The sequence below is a fragment of the Podarcis melisellensis genome (assembly GCF_964234715.1).
Source record: "Podarcis melisellensis genome assembly, chromosome: 4".
Classification (NCBI taxonomy): domain Eukaryota; kingdom Metazoa; phylum Chordata; class Lepidosauria; order Squamata; family Lacertidae; genus Podarcis; species Podarcis melisellensis.
In genome coordinates this window covers 60098665-60119075 of record NC_138531.1, presented here as the reverse complement: position 1 = coordinate 60119075, position 20411 = coordinate 60098665, and the positions used below count along the sequence as shown (strand labels likewise).

Sequence of the window (20411 nt, the reverse complement as noted above, 5' to 3'; positions counted from 1 at the left end):
TCCTCTCAGGAAAGCTCATGCAAAGTACCGTCACTCAAGGGGCATGAAGGGAGGAAGGACATGATGTGTCTGTGTCATCTCTTCAGTCTTCATGGTCTAGGAAGAACTGAAACTTAAGTAACATGCCCCAGATAGAGGCACAATAGATAATATTACCTTTTTATATTCCATTACAATGCAAACTAGAGAAAAATAATAATGGTGGCAACATTCTCTCTCCTTTTTCTTTTTAACTTGGGTCTAATAAAAAAAGAGAGAGAGAGAGAAAGCACATTCCATCCACTGAAACAACAAAGACTTATGAAACAAAAAAGTAGTGGGGAACTAATTATCGTTCCTTCGTATTTGGCCATGAAAAACATACCGTTTTGGTGGCACATTATTTTCATGCATAAAAATATGCGTTCTTAATTATGTGCATTATTAGTTCCCAATCACCACCATGAAGGCACATCTCTGTGCTCTCTTCCTATCAGTGTTGCTCTTCCTACACTGGAGGAAAATAGTGTGCTATTTTGAAATACTAACTTTTTATCATAGTCTCATTAAGCAGAATATTATTGCAGTTTGGGGGGAAAGGTGGTAATACTGCTGTGCAACATGTAGTGCGTGCTCAAATGGAAGCCCATAAATTGAGTTCACCAACAGAAAACAGTTATTCGGAAAAACTGAGGTCTAATTCATGTGGCTCCTGGGCTTTTGATGGACAGTAAAGGAGGTGCTTTTTTTGCTTCATGTGTGTTGAGATTCCCAGAGAGTGTGTCTAGCTGTGTGCACAAAGTCAGAATATATAATTTTCTTTCTGGACATGCAATGAGGTAGCCTTCCAATGAAAGCTGAGTGTTGCACCCAGAATTGTACCTGAATGCCCCAGTATAATATCTTTATCAATTGAAGGTATCTGAAGTCAGAACAGGTTATGTTCTGTTATTTGCAGTTGAACATTGCAATACAAATATCACAGATCTGAGTGGCAAGGTTTTGAAAAGTCTCTGCCAGTGTTAGAACGGAAATATCATTTGAAAGGTGTCAGTTCTTTTAAATAATTGTTAACTGTAACTTCCCTTTTCTGCATATACCACACACTTAGGACCAATAAATTGACACAAAAACAGTAATGGATTCTTTTAAGTGTGCTCAGAATACTGATGAAAAACCAAATTAGTACTCCAGATCCCACTGAAGTCAGTTACAAAATTACCACTGACTTTTATGGTTCTGGATTGCAAGCTGAATTATCTTAGCAGGGCCAGTTACTATCTAACAGTCGAGGCACAGCTGGTTTTAATGTGTACATTTCTTGCAGCAGGGATGTCTGCAGGATTAACTTCAGACTTGAAAGTGAAAAGATAATGTAAATGTGAGAGAATAAAACCAGGTCATAGAAATTGTAGCAGCATATGGTGCAAAAGCTGAAAATGTGCATGATGCAAAAATAGCTCCAAATCATAGATATTTAATGGGCTTGAACTGGCTGTCTGTCACCTGTGAGCCTCTTCTAGCCAATGTCTGAGCTGCTGTGATTTCATGACATGTTCAATGTTATGACTATAGATGTGGAAGGATCAGTCACAAAATTCTGACAGGCGAATGTGATGGAAATAAAAGACCGAATTGGCTGGGGGCAACATTGCATATTGCCATGGAGGGGGGAGGATGACTTAAGTAGAAAGGTTTTCTAAAGAGACAGCAGCTAGGCAAGAAGAGGTGGTGGAAGGGAATGTAAGATTAACCTTTGAAGATGCCACATTGTGCATGTATTAACACTCAGTTGTCTAATTCTAAACAAAAGTGAATTTGCTATGAGTGCACCCTAAAATACAAGTCTGCACACTTTTAAAACACATGAGGATAGTGGAATTGCAGGTAAGATACACAATGAGTGAAGTTGCTGAAATCACAACAAATATTATTGTGATTACTGGAAATGGATATGGTTCACATGTTCAGAGCAACTAATGCAAAATCTAAAAAGTATACAACTGGGGAAACATGTTAAAAAACAGGATATTTAAAATTCCTGGCAATACTTTAATTACTCAGATGTTAACTTGGCTACAGCAGAATGCAAAATGAAGAGCAAAGACATATTTCTGCAAAGTACTTCAGGATTGTTTTGTTCCATGGCTTATTTGAAGCATTTGTCTGGTTTGAGGCTATTTTGGATGAAGTCCTAGAAAATGCATGAAGTTTGATAAATATGGCTGGTTCAGAGGAACGCCCATGATGATAAAATATAATTAGGCTTAGAATATTGTTCATGGCGATGGGAAGCAAACTGAACAGTCTGGGTCATCAATAAAAGTTAGTTTGAGGAAATATCAGATGACTTAATAAGTTTAATTGGAGTTTTCTTATCTGGGAGGGGGGAACCTAGTGCTAGGAAGTAAGATCATTTTAGGAACAATTGCATATGCAATTAAAATTCATCTTGATGAAATCTAGAGGGGGTAAAGCAACAGATGCAAATGTAGTTAAGTGGCAATGTTAAAATAATTCCAAACAGAAGGCCTCTTAAAATACATAAATAGAAATGCATTTAGTTGGGAAGTGGGAAATCTAAATAAGAAAGAAAGATGCAGCACAAGTTAAAAACATAATTAGAAAAATAAATTGTAAAGAGTATTTTAGATTGAAAAAGAATCTTGTTTTATTGACTGTATCTGTAAAAAATAAAATGAAATGAAAGCGTAGTCTGCTTAGGAAAATGGAACACTAGAAAATGTGTGCAATTAATTGTGGTGTAGGGAGAAGATGGCAAGCTGAAATTTCCAGTCAGTATTCTTGTAGTATTTAATGCTGGTGTTTTGTAAATGTCTTTTAGTACTTAATATCTGTGTGAATCCATTTTACACATGAAAGCATGTTGTGAGGTGTCTAAATCACACAGTAGCCCACAGCTAATGCTTACTTACAACACAGTGGTACCTCGGTTTAAGAACAGTCCTGTTTATGAATGATTCGGTTTAAGAACTCCACAAAACCAGAAATAGTGTCCCGGTTTGTGAACTTTACCTCAGTCTAAGAATGGAATCCGAACGGTGGAAGGGCACTGACGGTGGGAGGCCTCATTAAGAAAAGTGCATCTTGGTTTAAGAACGGTTTTGGTTTAAGAACAAACTTCTGGAACGGATTAAGTTCATAAACCAAGGTACCACAGTACAGTAGACTCACAACTTGCATGCATTTAACTTGTGCACATTCAACTTTGCACGCTTGGCAATTAAAAAAAATAAAAATGGAGGAAGGGGAAACTTTGGTTTCAATGGTGGGTGGGATTGCCAATGTGTTTTGTTAATATACAATTTTGGCTTTATGCACTATCCCCAGAACATAACTCCTACATACGTTGTAGGTCTAATGTATGTTTTTAACCTATGCTGAAAAGAAAAGAGAGAATGTCAGTATTTTCATCCCTCCCATTGCAAGGATCACCAGATCATGTTTGTTTTACTTTCTGTCTGTGAAAAAGGAGGGGGCGGAAGCTACTCTTTCCGTCCCTAGTACAGTGGTGCCTTGCAAGACGAAATTAATCCGTTCTGCAAGTCTCTTCGTCTTGCGGTTTTTTCGTCTTGCGAAGCACGGCTATTAGCGGCTATTAGCGGCTTAGCGGCTATTAACAGCTTAGCGGCTTTAAGAAAAAGGAAAAAAACTTGCAAGAACTCGCAAGATGTTTCGTCTTGCGAAGCAAGCCCATAGGGAAATTTGTCTAGCGAAGCGACGCAAAAACCGAAAAACCCTTTCGTCTTGCGTGTTTTTCGTTTTGCGAGGCATTTGTCTTGCGGGGCACCACTGTACTGTGTGCTTTTTCTTTGATCTGTCTAGAGACAGGATGGCAGTATGAGAGCTGTTTCTCTTGTACATGTTTGTTATGTTCTTTTATTTGTTTAAGCAGTAGAAATAAATTAGGTATGATACAAAACCTCCACAGCTTTGCTTCCGTTACTCTGCTGCATTTGAGGTGCTCACATGAACAAATGTGAGTCCACAGCACTAGGACCTATTCCTCGGGAATGCCGTGCTGCTGTTCCTGTGATCGGAAGGTGCTCCCGTCACCCAGACCATGCAGGCACTGAAGACGTGGGCTGAACATGGGTTTACGGAAAGAAGGTGCCTTGTATGTTTCCCATTTGGGGAGTAAATCAGTTGGGCATACAGTTTTTAGTGGGTAAATGGGCTTAAGCCTCTCTCTCTTCAAGTTAAATTCTGGAAGCTCCATTTCATAAGACAAAAACTTTACAAAAAAGTTTGGAAGGGCAGGTGATGTATCTATATAAAATAACATACAATGCCATATCAGGAACTTTGAGCTTTATTTCAACTTTATTTGCATTGAAAGGCATCAGTCTGCTGATGAAAATTGAGAGATTGAAGGACAGCACCCTAAAAATTTTAATACTATAATCCCTTTCTTTTAAGTCTGTTGCTCATAACAAAAGTAAGCCAAATGTTTCAGCAACCCTGTGGCAGAAAATGTAGCATTGTTTGTGTTGAATTTAAGAGATAGGTGGCAGGGAGCCCTAATTACTGTTAGATACTGTAATCTGCCACCTCCTTCAGCAGCTGTGTTGTCGTTCTAACCAGCACTCCATAGTAGCAGTAATGTTGGTGAATGCATCACTCATCCATAATTTATTTGAGGGGACTGACCTGGCATATATTATCAAGACCTTTGTAGATCACCTGATCTCAATTAGCTATGTCCCCAGTGTACTTGGTTCAGCACCAGCAGAGACAGGAGAATCAGGTTATTTGGGCTGCCACAGTGCATTGGAATTCCACTGCTTCTGTCAGGCAACCAGACTTCCTGGGGAAGCTTGTACCTGGTGTTAGGCCAGAGAGTCAGAGTGAGTGTTCTTTTAGTGTTCCATCCACTTCACTGCTCAGCAGTCTGCTTCTGCCAGCTCAGGGAAGAAATTTCAGAAGTTCTGTTGGGAAAACCCCCAGATGTGGTATTGGGAGATTTCATCATAAGTACCAAGGACACCTTGGTAGGTCCAACCTGCCTGAGCACCTTCTCATGACCAATGTAAATAGTCATCCAAATTTCTACAATTGGATATGAGAAGACTTTTACTACCAAAACCTCTGCTTGCATTAGTGGTGGTGTATTGTCCGCAGTAACGACAACACCCCACAGAGCATTAGGGCACCCAAGGAAGCATTTATGTTGCTCCCTCAAATACACTCTGCCCAAGTTTTTGAATTTCTGGTAATTTCTGAATTACCTGTTTAATTCAAATTGACAGTGACCATCCTACAAACCTTCTAGGGAATAATATTATTGATTCTTGAAACAGCATTATTCAAAACATGAAAATATTCAAGCAGGACGGCATTAAAAAAATATATCCTGCATTGCTAGAATTGCTAAAAGCATATTTCAGTGTGAAAATAATGTCCCTTTAGCCCCAGTCTGTATATAAAAAGAGCAGGTTTTTGAGATATTAGCAAATGTCTTGGTTTGCAAACTGTTGTTCCTCCTATCAGTTTTGGCCACATCTCTCAAATATGGTCCATTCAAGACCCCCCCCCAAAAAAAACACGTATTTCATGTTACCTGGTCATTTATCCTTTCCTTTTAACATACCTTTCTTCTGTCCTCTTTTGTGCCAAATGTGAGGGAAGCAATAGCCAAAGGACTCCATCTATGAAGTCAAGCACAACTTCCCATTTAACCTTGGAAGGAGGCCACATGATTGACATTTCCATTCCTAGAGTAGGTCCAAGCCATTACAAGAGCCAACTAAATTTCATTTTGCCTTATCTGCAGGTTATCATTCTTTCAAGAATCATCACATTCTGACAGGATCTTGATTTAAGGTTTTCAACTCAGCTTGGCTCAAGCTGAATTCACAAGGTCAAAAAGATTCCAGGTTTGTTCATAATACAGAACCAGAAGATGGAATGCCAATCCTTTCAAGGCCCTGGAAGTGGCTAGATGTGTCTCATATTCCCATTCTCAATTAGGGCAATTTTTAAGGCTGTCAGCTTACTCCCCCCCCCTCATGTGGGTCTTTTTTCTCTTCCTTCCACATATGAAACTTGTGACTAATTTTATCACATTTTCTGAAAGTTTCAGATATTTCTGTATTTTCAGTATCGTACTATTATGAAGAAAAACAACTTGATTTTTTTTAGAGAAAGAGTTCTAAGTTGTCAACAATATTTTCTCTTTTCTCAATAAATGAAAGAAACAAACAAAATAACAAGGAAACTAGTGAAAAAAGCATTTTACTTGTATTTCATGCATGTGGACCTGAATACTGCAAGGGGAACAATGCATAGATTTAATGTTAAATGTGGAGATATCCCAACTGATATGAAAACATACACAAAGAAAAAGCAAGTGAAGTTATGTTTATTTTGAAAACTGTAAGAAGAAACAATCCTGGGGCTGATGATCCCATAAACTTGTATTTAACCCTTAAATGGCTAGGCAGATCAAACCAATTAATACATGTTATCCTCTACAGAGCAAACAGTTGATTGGGCTGTGTTAACCGAAGTGCTTTAAAAGCAAAAAATTAATTGTATGTGTTTGCAGCAAGCATTTGGGAAGATGTGAATGTATAATTTCTGCCTGGACATTCGTTACACGTTTTAGTGGTGAGGGAGCACTTTGTGTTTTAAGGATGCATCACAGAGAAATTCTTGGTGAACATAGTGCATTTTATGCATGCATCAGGCAGAAATTTTTAACTATGTACTTAGTATAACTAGGTACTTAGTATTGGGGGGGATGCATCAGTAGAATATTTTATATTTTCCCCATTCCACACCTCTCAAACTAAATTATGCTTTCTGTGAGATGAGGGAGAATTCCAAAATAGCAGAAGACACATGGACATTTTCAGATAAAATTCCCTTTGATATTCTCATAAGAGTTTTGACTCTTTATTTTTCACTTAATAAATTAACCACTTAATAGGTATAAGATATTAGCTTCAGTTGCATGGACTCCATGTGCCTATTCCAGTGAAAAGACAAATCCTTTCCAAATCTGTTCCAGTACAGTGGTACCTCTGGTTACATACTTAATTCGTTCCGAAGTTCCGTTCTTAACCTGAAGCATCACTTTAGCTAATGGGGTCTCCTGCTGCTGCCGTGCCGCCGCTGCACGATTTCTGTTCTCATCCTGAAGCAAAGTTCTTAACCCAAGGTACTATTTCTGGGTTAACAGAGTCTGTAACCTGAAGCATATGTAACCTGAAGCATATGTAACCCAAGGTACCACTGTAAACATACAAATCTGAGAGTTGGGTCCACCATTCTGCCAAGGTAGAGGTCAGGCTTGAACACAAGATTCCATACCGCATTCATATTGCTGTCATTAACACCTGCAATTTCCCAGCATTCTGGAACTTGAGTGAACATGGAAAACTCCATAACACAACATGCTGAACCATGTTTTCTTAATTTAATAGAACACTTTCTGTTCTATTAATAAACAAGCCATAGAATGCCGCACAATGGACCACCACCAGCAGCATTTTAAACCTTTGGATGAACAAGATATGCTTTTTTCATTGAATTGCTGATGGACCAGGGCTGGTATTGGATACCAATATTAATTTCAGTGCCCACATTAGTCTGCAAGAGTGGTCAGTTCATCCAATTCAGTCTTCAGGATTCATTAATTAAAACTATATGGTCTATTGATCGATCCTTTGAACAAATCTTCAGCAAGACTGGATTGAAATGAAGATTTATTACAATGTCTGCAAATGATCCAGTATCTTTCACTGTTACACCTGCACTCCACTGAATATTTTTTCCAAATATGTTCAGGCCATCATCCATCATTTTATCCTTAGAATTGGAACCAGCTCACACATACATGTGCTTCACTTGACCTATCATGATCTTCTTGTTCACTCAATGAATGTGTGAAATGTCTTCTTTTCAAGAGTATTATTTCCAAGTTAGCACCAAGTGATCTGTGTAATTTGTGAGCACTCATTAGCACATAAAAAAGCTATTGCTTAATTTTACAGAAAGCCAGTGTGGCGCAGTGGTTGGAATGTAGGAATATGACCAGGGAAGCCTGCTCTCAAATCCCTAGGCAGGAAGAACTAGGTGCACAATGATGAGATGGGGGCACCTGGCTTACCAGTAGTACATGTAAAACGGATGTAGGGGACTTAGATCCCAAACTTTATGTGAGTCAACAGTGTGATGCATCAGTTAAAAAAAAAGTTAATGCTATTCTAGGCTGCATCAACAGAAGTATGATCAAGGGAAGTAATAGTACTAATTTATTCTGCCTTGTTCAGATCCCACCTGGAGCACTGTGTCCAGTTTGGGGCACCACAATTTTAGAAGAACGTGTGCAGAGGAGGGTGACCAAGCTTTATTGAGGGATTTGGAAAAGTGCTGTTACATGAAAGATGAGCAAGCTTGTTTTGGCCTACACTTGGGGCTAGGACTTGAACTGATAGCTTCAAGTTAGAAGAAAGGAGATTCCGACTAAACTTCAGGTCAAACTTTGGCACTGGTTTGGAGTGAATTGGACCATGTTGGGTTTTGGGATGTTAATTTGAGATTCTTTGGATTTCAGCATTCAATCTCTTCACTCTAGATAAGTCCGTCCGTCCCCCAATAGAAAAAAAAATTTGGGGGGTTGTAGTCAATTTGTGGAAATTGTCTGAATTAATTATGAAGGAAAAGGTAGGGCAATCTTAATCCCTGACTCTCCCAAATTTAGTCAAATTACATCACTTGGAGTTTTCAAAGAACAGTAGGTAAGGTGGCTATCACAAAAAGCTGACCCCCTTCTTGTTACTGTAACCCAAGCAGTGGAAATGATAAAAATACATGGTATTATTTGCTAGAAAGTCATTATTTCCCTTTTCACTTCATAAATTCCTGGGATGCTTTGTAACCTTCTGTTTTTCCTCCAGTTCTTTTGCTGATTTTGTTGAAAGCTGAACGAATCCACAAGGTACAAATAACCTGGCTGTAGTTTTATTCTTTTCTTTCAGAGCCACAATTGCTTCATGAAAATAGAAAAACTGTAACACAGCATTACAGGACTCTATATCATTTTGACTCTGATGGTCTGTTTCAGGTATTTCGACAAAGAACTTTGGTGAGCTATTCGATGCTCAATAATAAGTAACAAATAGTGTGATTCAGTGAATTTGTTTTCCTTAGAAACGGCTGACTGCAGTCTTTTATTTGAAATGTTAGGTAAAGGCAGTGCTGCAGACAAACATTCCATGATCCTTGATATACTGAACAGATGACCTGGAGAAACTGCCTACCACAATGAAGGATATTACGGCTGAATTTTCCAAAAGCATGTTGTACAAAATATGGATGTGGATTCACATGACCAGGCTAAACCACAATGCAACTTTTGCTCACAGTAGATAAAAGATTAAATGCTTTAATATATGTGCAAGCTGGAACTCAAACTATGCTTGCCAGCTCTTTTTGCAGGGAGATGATTGTCATCTTATGGAAAGGCTATCCAGTATAAACTCTTTCATTAAAATTTTGGAGGTGTTTGGAAAAGCTGAAATAGTGAATCTTAGTATTTTAAAGTGCTAGTGATATTGAAATTGTGTATAAATTAAAAGCCTACCAGCAGCCCCTTCCTGTGGCGAAAAACTGTGATGCTTTGCTTTGAGTTTGTAGACTGAAAGCAACAGGTAGTTGCAGCAAACTTCCATGTATAAAAGAGGAGATAAGCAGCGTTCCCAACAGCAGCTGTTCCCTTGGCCAGTAGCTGGTGTCAGGCAGAAGATCCTGGCATTGAACAGCAGCAGTTGCAGACCCAAGGGCTGACTGATATGACAACCACAATTCCCTAGGTTGGAAGAGGGGTTGGCCCACGGCACAGCCACTAACTGCCTGTGCCATGTGCCCCTTATCTGGCCTGCCCCACCTCTCACGCCATACCTCCCCCTACCCAGAACCACCGTAACTGAACCTCTCCCTGCCCTCCCCAGCTCCTCTCCTCCCAGTCATATCCCACAAATGCCCTTACAACTTAATTAAAAACAATTAATACACTAAAAAATAAATAAAAGGATATAAAAACAATTTAGAAGAAGAGACCCTCTCTGCTGGACAGCAGAAGTTCTTATGAAACAGTCCACCCTGGGCCAGGTGGAGAGAGGCAGCAGCAGGGCCCTCAGGATCTCAGCAGGGTGATTTGGTTAGTTTGTTCAATAAGCCATGGTTTGAGAATAGTACAGACTGGCTCATAGTGTGTGTTAACAAGAGCACTCTATAGCTTGTTGCTGTGTTTAAATTAGAAATGCTTTATTACACATTACTGGTAGGGGAACAATAGTACTGGACAATTGCTACTAGTTTCAAAACAAACATGCTTTATTTCATAAAAATTAACATTTTATTATTGTCTCTTTGAAGAAGAATAAAAAGTCACCACTCCATTCACACTGCATATCAAGTAAGTGTCATTATGAAAACATCATTAATATGGAAATTGCAACACTTTGATTAGCACTTGCAGCCCCCTTTTGTAACAGAAAAAAGAGGAAGGAACTAACCAGATTGCAGCAATTTACATAATAAAAACCCAGTAGTGGCAGTGCCACCAGTAACTGAAACTAAAGCAGGCTATCATGTCTTTTTAAACAGTTTAATGCAGTTTTTAAAATGTGCAGTACAAAGGAAAAGAAAATATTTTTCTTTAAACTGACAAACTAATTGAAAAGGAAATAAATCATAGATGGATGGTGTCTTTTAGGATCATAGTCTCCTGTAAACTATGAGCCTAACAATGCGATGTAAGCATATTGTCAATGCTGCTTGACATTTCCAAAATAATGTACAGCTTTACCTTGGAGTAAATCCCATTAACTCAATGATGTTTAGTTCTGAGTAAATTTGAATGACATCGTGCTGTAACAAAATTCCAAGTAAAACAGCAATCGGTCATATATTTCCTATTACAATCAACGCAACCCATGTTAAAATTTCAGTAGGAATTGGATTATACATTCTGTACTCAGTTTCAAACTACACATACCAAGGAAATACTAAACTCAGGGTTTAAAATATAGAACTCTTGAAAATGGACCATGTTCCTGAAGAACGTTCGTTGAAGATTGAAATTCATCTACTATTGACATTGCCTTGATATTGCTTGCTATCTACCTTACTTAGGAATGTAATACCTCCATTGTAAAATGTTTGTATCTTTGGAAATTTGTTTCCATATTGGGGTCTAGTTATGCCAAATTCATTCCTTTATATGTGACTAAAGGTAAAGGACCCCATACAGTTAAGTCCAGTCAAAGGCGACTATGGGGTGCAGTGTTTATCTTGGTTTTCAGGCCGAGGGAGCTGGCGTTTGTCCGCAGACAGCTTTCCGGGTCATGTGGCCAGCATGACTAAACCGCTACTGGCACAAGGAGGGCCATGATGAGTGCCAGAGCGCACATAAATGCTGCTTACCTTTCCACTGCAGCGGTACCTATTTACTTACTTGCACTGGTGTGCTTTTGAACTGCTAGGTTGGCAGGAGCTGGGACAGAGCACCGGGAGCTCACGTGGATTCGAACTGTCAACCTTCTGATCAGCAGGCCTAAGAGGCTCAGTGGTTTAGACCACAGCACCACGTGCGTCCTTTTATATGTGGCTAGGAATGTCATGAGTAACAGATAGTACATTATAAATAAGTGTGGAAAACAGGAAGCACAAAGTAATTTATACTTCCTGTGTCCCTTCAGATCACATTCAGAATTAGTTCATATGTCAATAGCAGGGGTTGTAAGAACTGCTATGACTTGTCTGTTTATACATTGCTCTGAACAGTGCTTCAAGAGAGCCTGTTATCTGGCATTGTAATTCTTTCCGATGCCAGTATTGCTCTGCTCTGCCCACAATACCAGACCCACCCACATCATTAGTTTCCTTCTAATGCTGCCAGGAGTGTCACTGGCATGACCAAGTTACCATTCATGGCTTTTCTGGTAACATATGCATCAACCTTCAGTAATGTTCAAAACTGTTTCCCATTCTTTGCTTGTTGAGCACTGTGATAATAGGGATACTCTCCCAACAAATGCTTAAAAGATATATTTTTGAGCTTATGCTATAGAAGACTAGGAATCGGAAAGACAGTGAGAAAATATTGTGTAGCCTCTGTGTTTCATGGGCCAGCTGAAGTAGAACAGTGATAACAATACAATAAAAATTCTGCAAAGAAATTAATAAAATGTTCACAAAAAGGAAGTTAAAATACTACCGTTATTACTTGAAAGAATATTGCTAGGCTCAGATAGGGATCATAACTCAGTTAGTATAAGACACAACAGGGATCTACTAAAATTGACTTACTTGGTGGCAAATTGTGTTTTCTACAGTGCTATAGCCATTTTCTGCAGCTGGTTTCTATAAAAGTGGATTCATTAAAATTTAACTAAAGCTAATATTAGTATAAGAGTTAAGAAAAGCAAGACAGATTTTAAAACATTAAAATTATAGTCTTGTTCATAGAGGAAATAGATCCAAGATTCAATAAAATAGAGTACAGGGGACACCAAAGAAGAATTTAAAGTCATATTGGATTTGAAGGGGTGAAACATTTCAATGGAGGGATGTGACCAAACAGTGAAATTTTGGTTCAAAGGGGATCTTTTGAAACAGAGTGTAAAATCTCAGTTGAGACTATGATTTTGCCTAATGGAACAGAGCTCAAATTAGCTTATTTGCTTCAAATTACCATGGTGTTTCAGAGATGTAATGATTCTGAAACTTGGGCAATGATAGATGCTTTATAATTTTATTTTTATCACATTGCAATGAGAAGATTAAAGTTGCTGGAACAGACTAATATGTCTTTTTTATTTGTTTGCTAATCTGTAACCTGTCTTTCCACCAAATGGTGCTTAATACAACCACAAATTAAAAAGCACATCCTCAAAACTGATAAAAACACCCAGTTGAGCAAATTCCATCATATATGCAGCATATGGGGCCAACAACCTGTCTGAATAAAACAGTATTTGCCTGCCAGTAGGAGTTAATCATATAAGTGACTTGGGGAGTTCCAGAGGTTGGAAGCAACCTCCAAGAAGACTTTCTCTCATGTTCCCACCAACTATGCATCAAAAGTCTCTCTAGTTCAGCATCCAGTTTCTCACAGTGGTCAAGAACGCTTAGTAGCATGAAGGCAACATCTCTTTTTCACCCTACATTCAAGTACCTGGTATTTTGTGGCCTTTGAATGTTTACGTGTCATCACAACAGCCATTGGTAGACCCATCCCATATGAATTTGTTTAATCTTCTTATAAGAAAGGGACAGTCTGAAATAGCATACATTGAGTGGCTCTACTTTGCAGGAAGGGCCTTTCTCAGTTGTGGAATGTTCACAGAGACCTGTGAATTCTCAGCTATATGGGTTCAGTTTAAAATACACCCTTAACTCTTAGATGTTTCCTCAGATGGAGAGGAGAACCTAGCAGCATCAACAGGTCCAAATGATTTGTGTCTTCTGGATTTGTGTCACTCTGTCTTTCAGCCACAACAGCACTCATGGTGTCACCTTTGCCCTAGGAGGCAGGGCAATGTGGAATTGCATAGAAGCCTAAGCCAAAGAAGGGAGCATTTCGTTCTTCGAATGCTTGAGGGGGTTCATCTGAACTTCCATTTGGTGTGTAGCATCAACGTAAGTTGCAGATAGGAGCTCCAAGTCATTAAAACAAAATGTTTTACAATTCACTTTGAAGGATTGCATCACACACAGCCCAATTTAGGTTCAGATCTTACCCAAGGGAAAGGACCACTCCCATTATCCCTGACTATACTTGCTGGGCCTGATGGAAGTTAGAGCCTAACAACACTTTGAAAGCACCACCCCAGCCTTGTAACTCACTCGCTTCTCCTTTGTCATATGTTTTACATCAAAATAATTGTTCTTATATAAATATCCTGAATTCTGACAGAAGGAGTAACAGATCATGTTTTTTGGAGCCCCATATTGCTTCTCATTCAAAAGCTCACAATCCCAATGAGTTCCACATAAAACATTGAAACAAAAAGAAAGACGGTGCAGGACCTAGTCAGTTTTCTTTCTGCATTAAAAAGTTTGCCGCTTAGTCAGCTAAAGAAACAGGACAGATTGATTTTGACAGAGCTATCTGCTCAGATGTTATAGACCCGATTTATATAGGCTTATTCAATAGCATTTGAATCTCTAGTGAATGGTTTCATACAGCTTCATTTGTATGTGTCCTAGTACATTTGTAGTTGTATTTAGTGGCTTATTGGATGGATTGCCTTTTGAGAGAAGCCAAATGAAATGACAACGATCTCCCCCCCCCCCTTTTGTGTTCAGGACTCTCACTGTTCTTTAAAAAAAATAAATCACAGTATTTAACTAAAATCTTTATATCAAAATAAATACTATTTCTGTGGAGTTAGCGTACTTGTGGATTTAGTGCATGAAAAAGAAACAAGAAAACCCGAGATGTCTGATCCTGTTTTACTTTCTCAAAAATTCCCTCTATATTGGCACTCTCTGTTGCTGATAAGCAGTGTCCAGTGCACAGCGGAAAGATGAAAAGTATGAGCCAACATGCTCTATACTACTTTATTTACAGTTCAAAGCTGGTAAGTTACAGAAAAACATTTTCCCTCTGCCGGAGCAGAGAAAGCGTCATCTCTCCTCTAAAGCACGGAGAGAATCACAAACTGAAACTTCAAAAAAACAGTGAAAAAACAGGAAACCAGTGTACGTCACATCCAGTCTCCATTCCCGTGGGAAAACCTCCAAGAGTACAGACTCTGTGGAATGTAAACAACCTGTCTCGTGACAAGCACTTCTGCTGCTCAGTGAGGGAAGCAGAAACCAACATCCTCCCCCTTTCTGTGAACATCACTGGGCAGCGTGTTCGTACAATATCAGTACAAACCCAACTTCTGCACATAGGTACAGTGTTGATCCCTTGATACAATCTTGGACAATACATCAGCAGGAATTTCATTACCTGGCATATAGGACACCGTTACGAGTCCCTTCTGAATACGTTCCCTAGCATGTTGCACCTTCAATTGCAAGTGCTTCGTGCTTTGCTTACAACCTTCAGAATTCAGCAAAGCCAAACATGCTTTGTTGTCCTGGTAAACCTGGATTGGACATTTGACAGGAATTTTCATGTCTTTGCACAATTGTAACAACCATTCACAATCTTTAAGTGAATAAGACAGTGCATTCAGTTCAGCTTCACAAGTACTTAAGCTAACTGTTGTTTGCTTCTTGCATGACCAATCAAATAGACCCTGATTGTACTTATAGCAAACTCCAGACGTACTTTTCCTGTCTGTAGTGTCACTTCCAAAACTTGCATCTGCAAATATCTCAAGACCACCAGACTTCTGATTGTTAAATCTCAGTCTGTAATGCATAGTGCCTTTCAAATACCGCGCTATGCGTCTCAGAGCTTTCCAATCCTTAACAGTAGGATTGTTGACTTGTCTGCTTAGCAAATTACAGCTAACAGCAATGTCTGGTCTTGAACATCTGGCAATGAAGTTTAGCTTGCCTAGCACACTTCTGTACAGTGTAGTGTCAGAAAATGCTTCTTCAGTGTCATCTACCTGATAACCTGTTGTCATCGGTGTGTCCACAGGGTTAGCATCCATCAGGTTTAGCTTGCTTAACACATCAGCAATTTTCCGTGACTGGTGTACTAGAATGTTACCATCTTGATCTCTCTCTATTTCCAGAGATAGGTAGTTGTTTACCTCACCAAGATCTTTCATGTCAAAGTGCTCTTTCAGTTGAGCTAGGGTGTTATTGTACATTGTGACATCTTTCCAAAAGAATAAAAGATCATCAACATAAAACAAACAATACAGTTTCTTTTGCCCCTCCTCTTTGACAAACACACATGGATCAGCTTTCCCTTGCTTAAAACCTAGAGAAAACAATACTTCAGTGAGTTTTGTGTGCCAACACCGTGCACTTTGTTTGAGACCATAAATTGACTTTTTCAGAGCACAAACAAATCCCTGTTTTACCTGTACGCCATCAGGTGGAAGCATATAAAGTGATTCATTTAGAGATCCGTACAGAAAAGCTGTATTGACATCATGGTGACTAATGTGTAGATTCTCCTCTGCAGCTAGCTTGAGCATAAGCCTAATGCTCTCATACCTCACTGTGGGTGAGTAGGTCTCGTGATAGTCTTCACCTGGTACCTGAGCAAAACCTCTGGCTACCAATCTGGCTTTGTGTCTGACTATCTTGCCATTTTGATCAGTCTTCGCTTTGAAGACCCATTTGCTTCCAAGCAATTTCATTCCTGGAACTACTGGAACAAGTTCCCATGTTTTGTTCCTTTCCAAGGAATCAAGCTCAGCCTTCATGGCATTTAACCATGGCTCAGCTTCCTTTGAATCCAAATCCTGGATTTCTTGGAAACTTGAAGGTTCAAAAACCTTCTTGGAGCTTTTAACAGCTGTTACTGCTATCTTAGCAAACTCATCAGCAAATCTCTTTGGAGGTCTGCCTTTTGTGGCTCTCTGTGACCTACGAATTAGCCTTAGGTCTTCAACACTCTCCTCTTCCTTCTTAGGAGAAAAGTGACCTATTGTGAACAATGGTTCCTCCAATTCCTGATCAGAGCTTTCAGAGGGTCGCATAGAGGCTTTCGCACTCTTGAAATCCTCTGAATCATCTGATTCAGTTTCAGACTCAGAATCAGAACCTTCATCAGTGGGTGTGGGTTGTTGTGGTTGCTTTTGACTATCCTCAGTCTCATCACTGTCATCAGGATAACATTGGAAAATTCCCACATTCTCCCCCCACTTGGCATTGTACTCAACACTTCTTGTGAGCTTAATTTCCTTAGAGTCAGTCATCATTATTCTGTAAGACCCTTTCTGATAACCTAGAAAGATACCATGCAAACCACGCTTGTCTAACTTGGAGCTTTGTGGTGAGTGAACCCACATGTCCGAACCAAAAATTTTCATGTGTTTGATGTATGGCTTCTTGCCAAACATCTTCTCATAGGGGGTACAACCAATCGCTGAAGATAACCTGCGATTATAACTGTAAGTGAAACATGAGAGAGCTTCGGCCCAATAACTCTCTGGAAGATTTGCATCATGCAGCAAGGTTTTTAACCCTTGAAGCAAAGTCTGATTTGCCCGTTCCGCAAGTCCATTCTGCCATGGCGAGCGAGGACTAGACAAATCGTGTTGAATTCCTTTCTCAGCCAGAAAAGCTTCAAACTGCTGAGAAGTGAACTCTCCCCCCCCCGGTCGGTGAAAAGAATCTTAATCTTCTTACCATGCACATTTCCCAACCAAGCACAGAATTCCTTGAACCTAGGAAAAGCCTCTGATTTCTGCTTGAGATTGTACACATAAATATACCTGGAAAATGCATCAATGAGAACCATGAAGTACCTATTTCCACCCAAAGAGGGCGCTAGTGGTCCAACCAAATCAGCATGAACAACCTGGTATGGTTCTGTAGCTTGCCTACTAGACACCTTACCTTTCGCAGCCATTTTCACCTTGTTTGCTGCGCATGCCTTGCATTTCATGTGGTACCTGCAGGGTTTAATAGTCATACCTTCAACCAAGGCAGGCATTTTAGATACTGCCTCAAAATGCAAATGAGCAAATTTCCTGTGAAAATCATGAATACATTCTGCATGCAAACTTTTGTTAGAACCTGCAATGCAACAAGTGTCATCCTGCACAACATCATCATAATACAAAACAAACAAACGATCAACATATTCAGCATACAATTGATAATCATTTTTCTTGGTGATGATGCATCTATTGTTCTTAAAGGAAACGTCAATTTTCTTCTCAATCAGCTGTCCAACGCTAAGCAGATTATGTTTCGCGTCCGGCACATAAAGAACATCCTGTATCGATAAGTCCAAACTGTGAAGAACAACAGTTCCGTAGCCTTAACTGGGGATTGTGTGGTCATCCGCCTGGTGAATCGCACCTTCCTGCGGTGTAAAAGACACGAACAGTCGCTTATCGTTGCACATGTGATGCGTTGCAGCTGAATCAACAACGAAGAAAGATCTAGACTTCTTCTGGACCTCAGCAACCTCTGCAACCTTTGCAACCTTTGGAGCGAAGCGTGAGACCATTGCCTTGTGCTGCGTTGTCCTGGACACCGGACCTTTGCCTTTGCTCTGGCCTTTTCCACGCGATGAGCTTCCGCTGTGCTGCTCTGTCTTGGCCCTGGGATATTTGCATTCCCTCTTCATATGGCCTAGACGTCCACACGAGTAGCATTTCACTGCCTTCAAAGCTTTGGCGCCATCTGGTGGTTCCACTGCACTATGGGATGACGTCTGTGAAGACTCCCCCTTTCCCATGCAGCCAGCACCTCGCCGATCTGCTCCATTCTGAATCATGGCAGTTTCACAGGCTACTGTGAGTTGAGCATTTGGCTGATCAGTGGTATCAAATTCCCCACTTGCTTCATCCAGCCTTCTGCAGCTAGCCATCACTGCTGCTTTAAATCAAGCTGCTGTATACATGCTGCTTCTGTGTACAGCTGCTTCAATCCAAAGGCAAAATCAAAACAGCCTCTGCCTTTGAGCCTGCGCCTTTCGGTATGCTGCGTTGCTTATCTGCAGCTGTTTCAAACTGCATTCCAAAAGCAAGCTCAAAAGTGAAAGTCCCCAAGTGCTTTCTCTATGCTGTGCTAAATTCTTGCTGCGTCATAGAGCTGCAGCTGCACTTTACTTTCGTTTTCCCCCAGCATAGCGTCCCTTTGAGCCATTTGCCTGTGCCGCGGCAAAACCGGCTATAAAAGTTCAAAGTCCAGCCATAAAGCCATTAATTAGAAGCTGGCAGGCTGCCCGGAGCAGTAGCACATACCTCCATCAATCATCTTGACGCGCAGAGCAGATACCGTGCGTTCCGTCTCTCTGCTGCTTTCCGATGCTTTGCCGGCACTTTGTCTCCTTGCTCCTTTGTTCCTCTGCCAGGAGCCCGACTTCTGAAGTCCATCCTCAAAACACTGCATTTTTCTGGGCCCATAACCAAATGTTGCTGATAAGCAGTGTCCAGTGCACAGCGGAAAGATGAAAAGTATGAGCCAACATGCTCTATACTACTTTATTTACAGTTCAAAGCTGGTAAGTTACAGAAAAACATTTTCCCTCTGCCGGAGCAGAGAAAGCGTCATCTCTCCTCTAAAGCACGGAGAGAATCACAAACTGAAACTTCAAAAAAACAGTGAAAAAACAGGAAACCAGTGTACGTCACATCCAGTCTCCATTCCCGTGGGAAAACCTCCAAGAGTACAGACTCTGTGGAATGTAAACAACCTGTCTCGTGACAAGCACTTCTGCTGCTCAGTGAGGGAAGCAGAAACCAACACTCTCATGTCAGCCAAATCCAACATAATTATCAGTTAATCTAAAGCAACAATGCAACGCACCTTACATTGTTTTACTATTGAACACAATGGAACGTCTCAGTAGACCTTTGTGGAATTACACAACACAAGGGGCTGCTCTACATATTAAGGCTGCTGAAGGAAGACCAGTACAAATACCAAAGTTCCCATCTGCAAACACTTAATGGTGTATACAGTATGTGTACTTTTTTATTACTACTAATACAATATATAGAAAAATATGAGAATAACAAATAGAATATATTAATTGAAGAAAATTACCATATAAAACCGCCAGACAAAAGCATAAGTAAAGTGGCTAATACATCAATTAAAAGCTAACAGACAAAAATATAATATCCAATATTTATAAATAGATATGTTCATAACAATGCATAAAGCTGTACAGTAGTACCTCGGGTTAAGAACTTATGGTAATTTGTTCTGGTGGTCCGTTCTTAACCTGAAACTGTTCTTAACCTGAGGTACCACTGTAGCTAATGGGGCCGGCCGCTTCCACTGTGCCGCCGCCACGCAATTTCTGTTCTTATCCTGAAGCAAAGTTCTTAACCCAAGGTACTATTTCTGGATTAGCGGAGTTTGTAACCTGAAATGTCTGTAACCCAAGGTACCACTGTATATAGTCATAATTAAATTTGGCATTCCAAAAGGCTATGAGAATTTATCAGTTTTCTAACATTGACATTCACATAAAAGGTTCACGCAACTATCTATGCAGTAAGCTTAGCAAGTGTGGCTACATCTCTTACATATCCTATAAAATCAGTCAGGAAGGGAAGAGAAGAGAAGGAAAATCACCTCCATGTATCCCTAGCAGCCGCTGCTGGAGGCAAATGCCTCACTCTGCCTAATGGTTGGGCCCCCCTGATTTTAATAGCTGCCTTATCTACCCTACCCTGTAAGTAAAAAAGACAAAGGCTGCAATTATATACATTCTTGCCCAGGAATAAGCCCCATTAAACTCAATGAGACTTGATTCTGGGTAGATGTGTATAGCATTGCACTATTAAATTACCCTC

At 40.0% G+C, this 20411-nt stretch overlaps 1 long non-coding RNA gene across 1 annotated transcript in view; it reads left to right on the top strand.

Moving 5' to 3' along the window:
• LOC309368102 overlaps positions 1-20411 on the top strand; it is a 114883-nt gene that overhangs the window by 19573 nt on the left and 74899 nt on the right. The window contains exon 2 of the long non-coding RNA XR_014167527.1: positions 8985-9070. This is a non-coding gene — a long non-coding RNA (uncharacterized lncRNA). The remainder of the gene's footprint in view (positions 1-8984; positions 9071-20411) is intronic.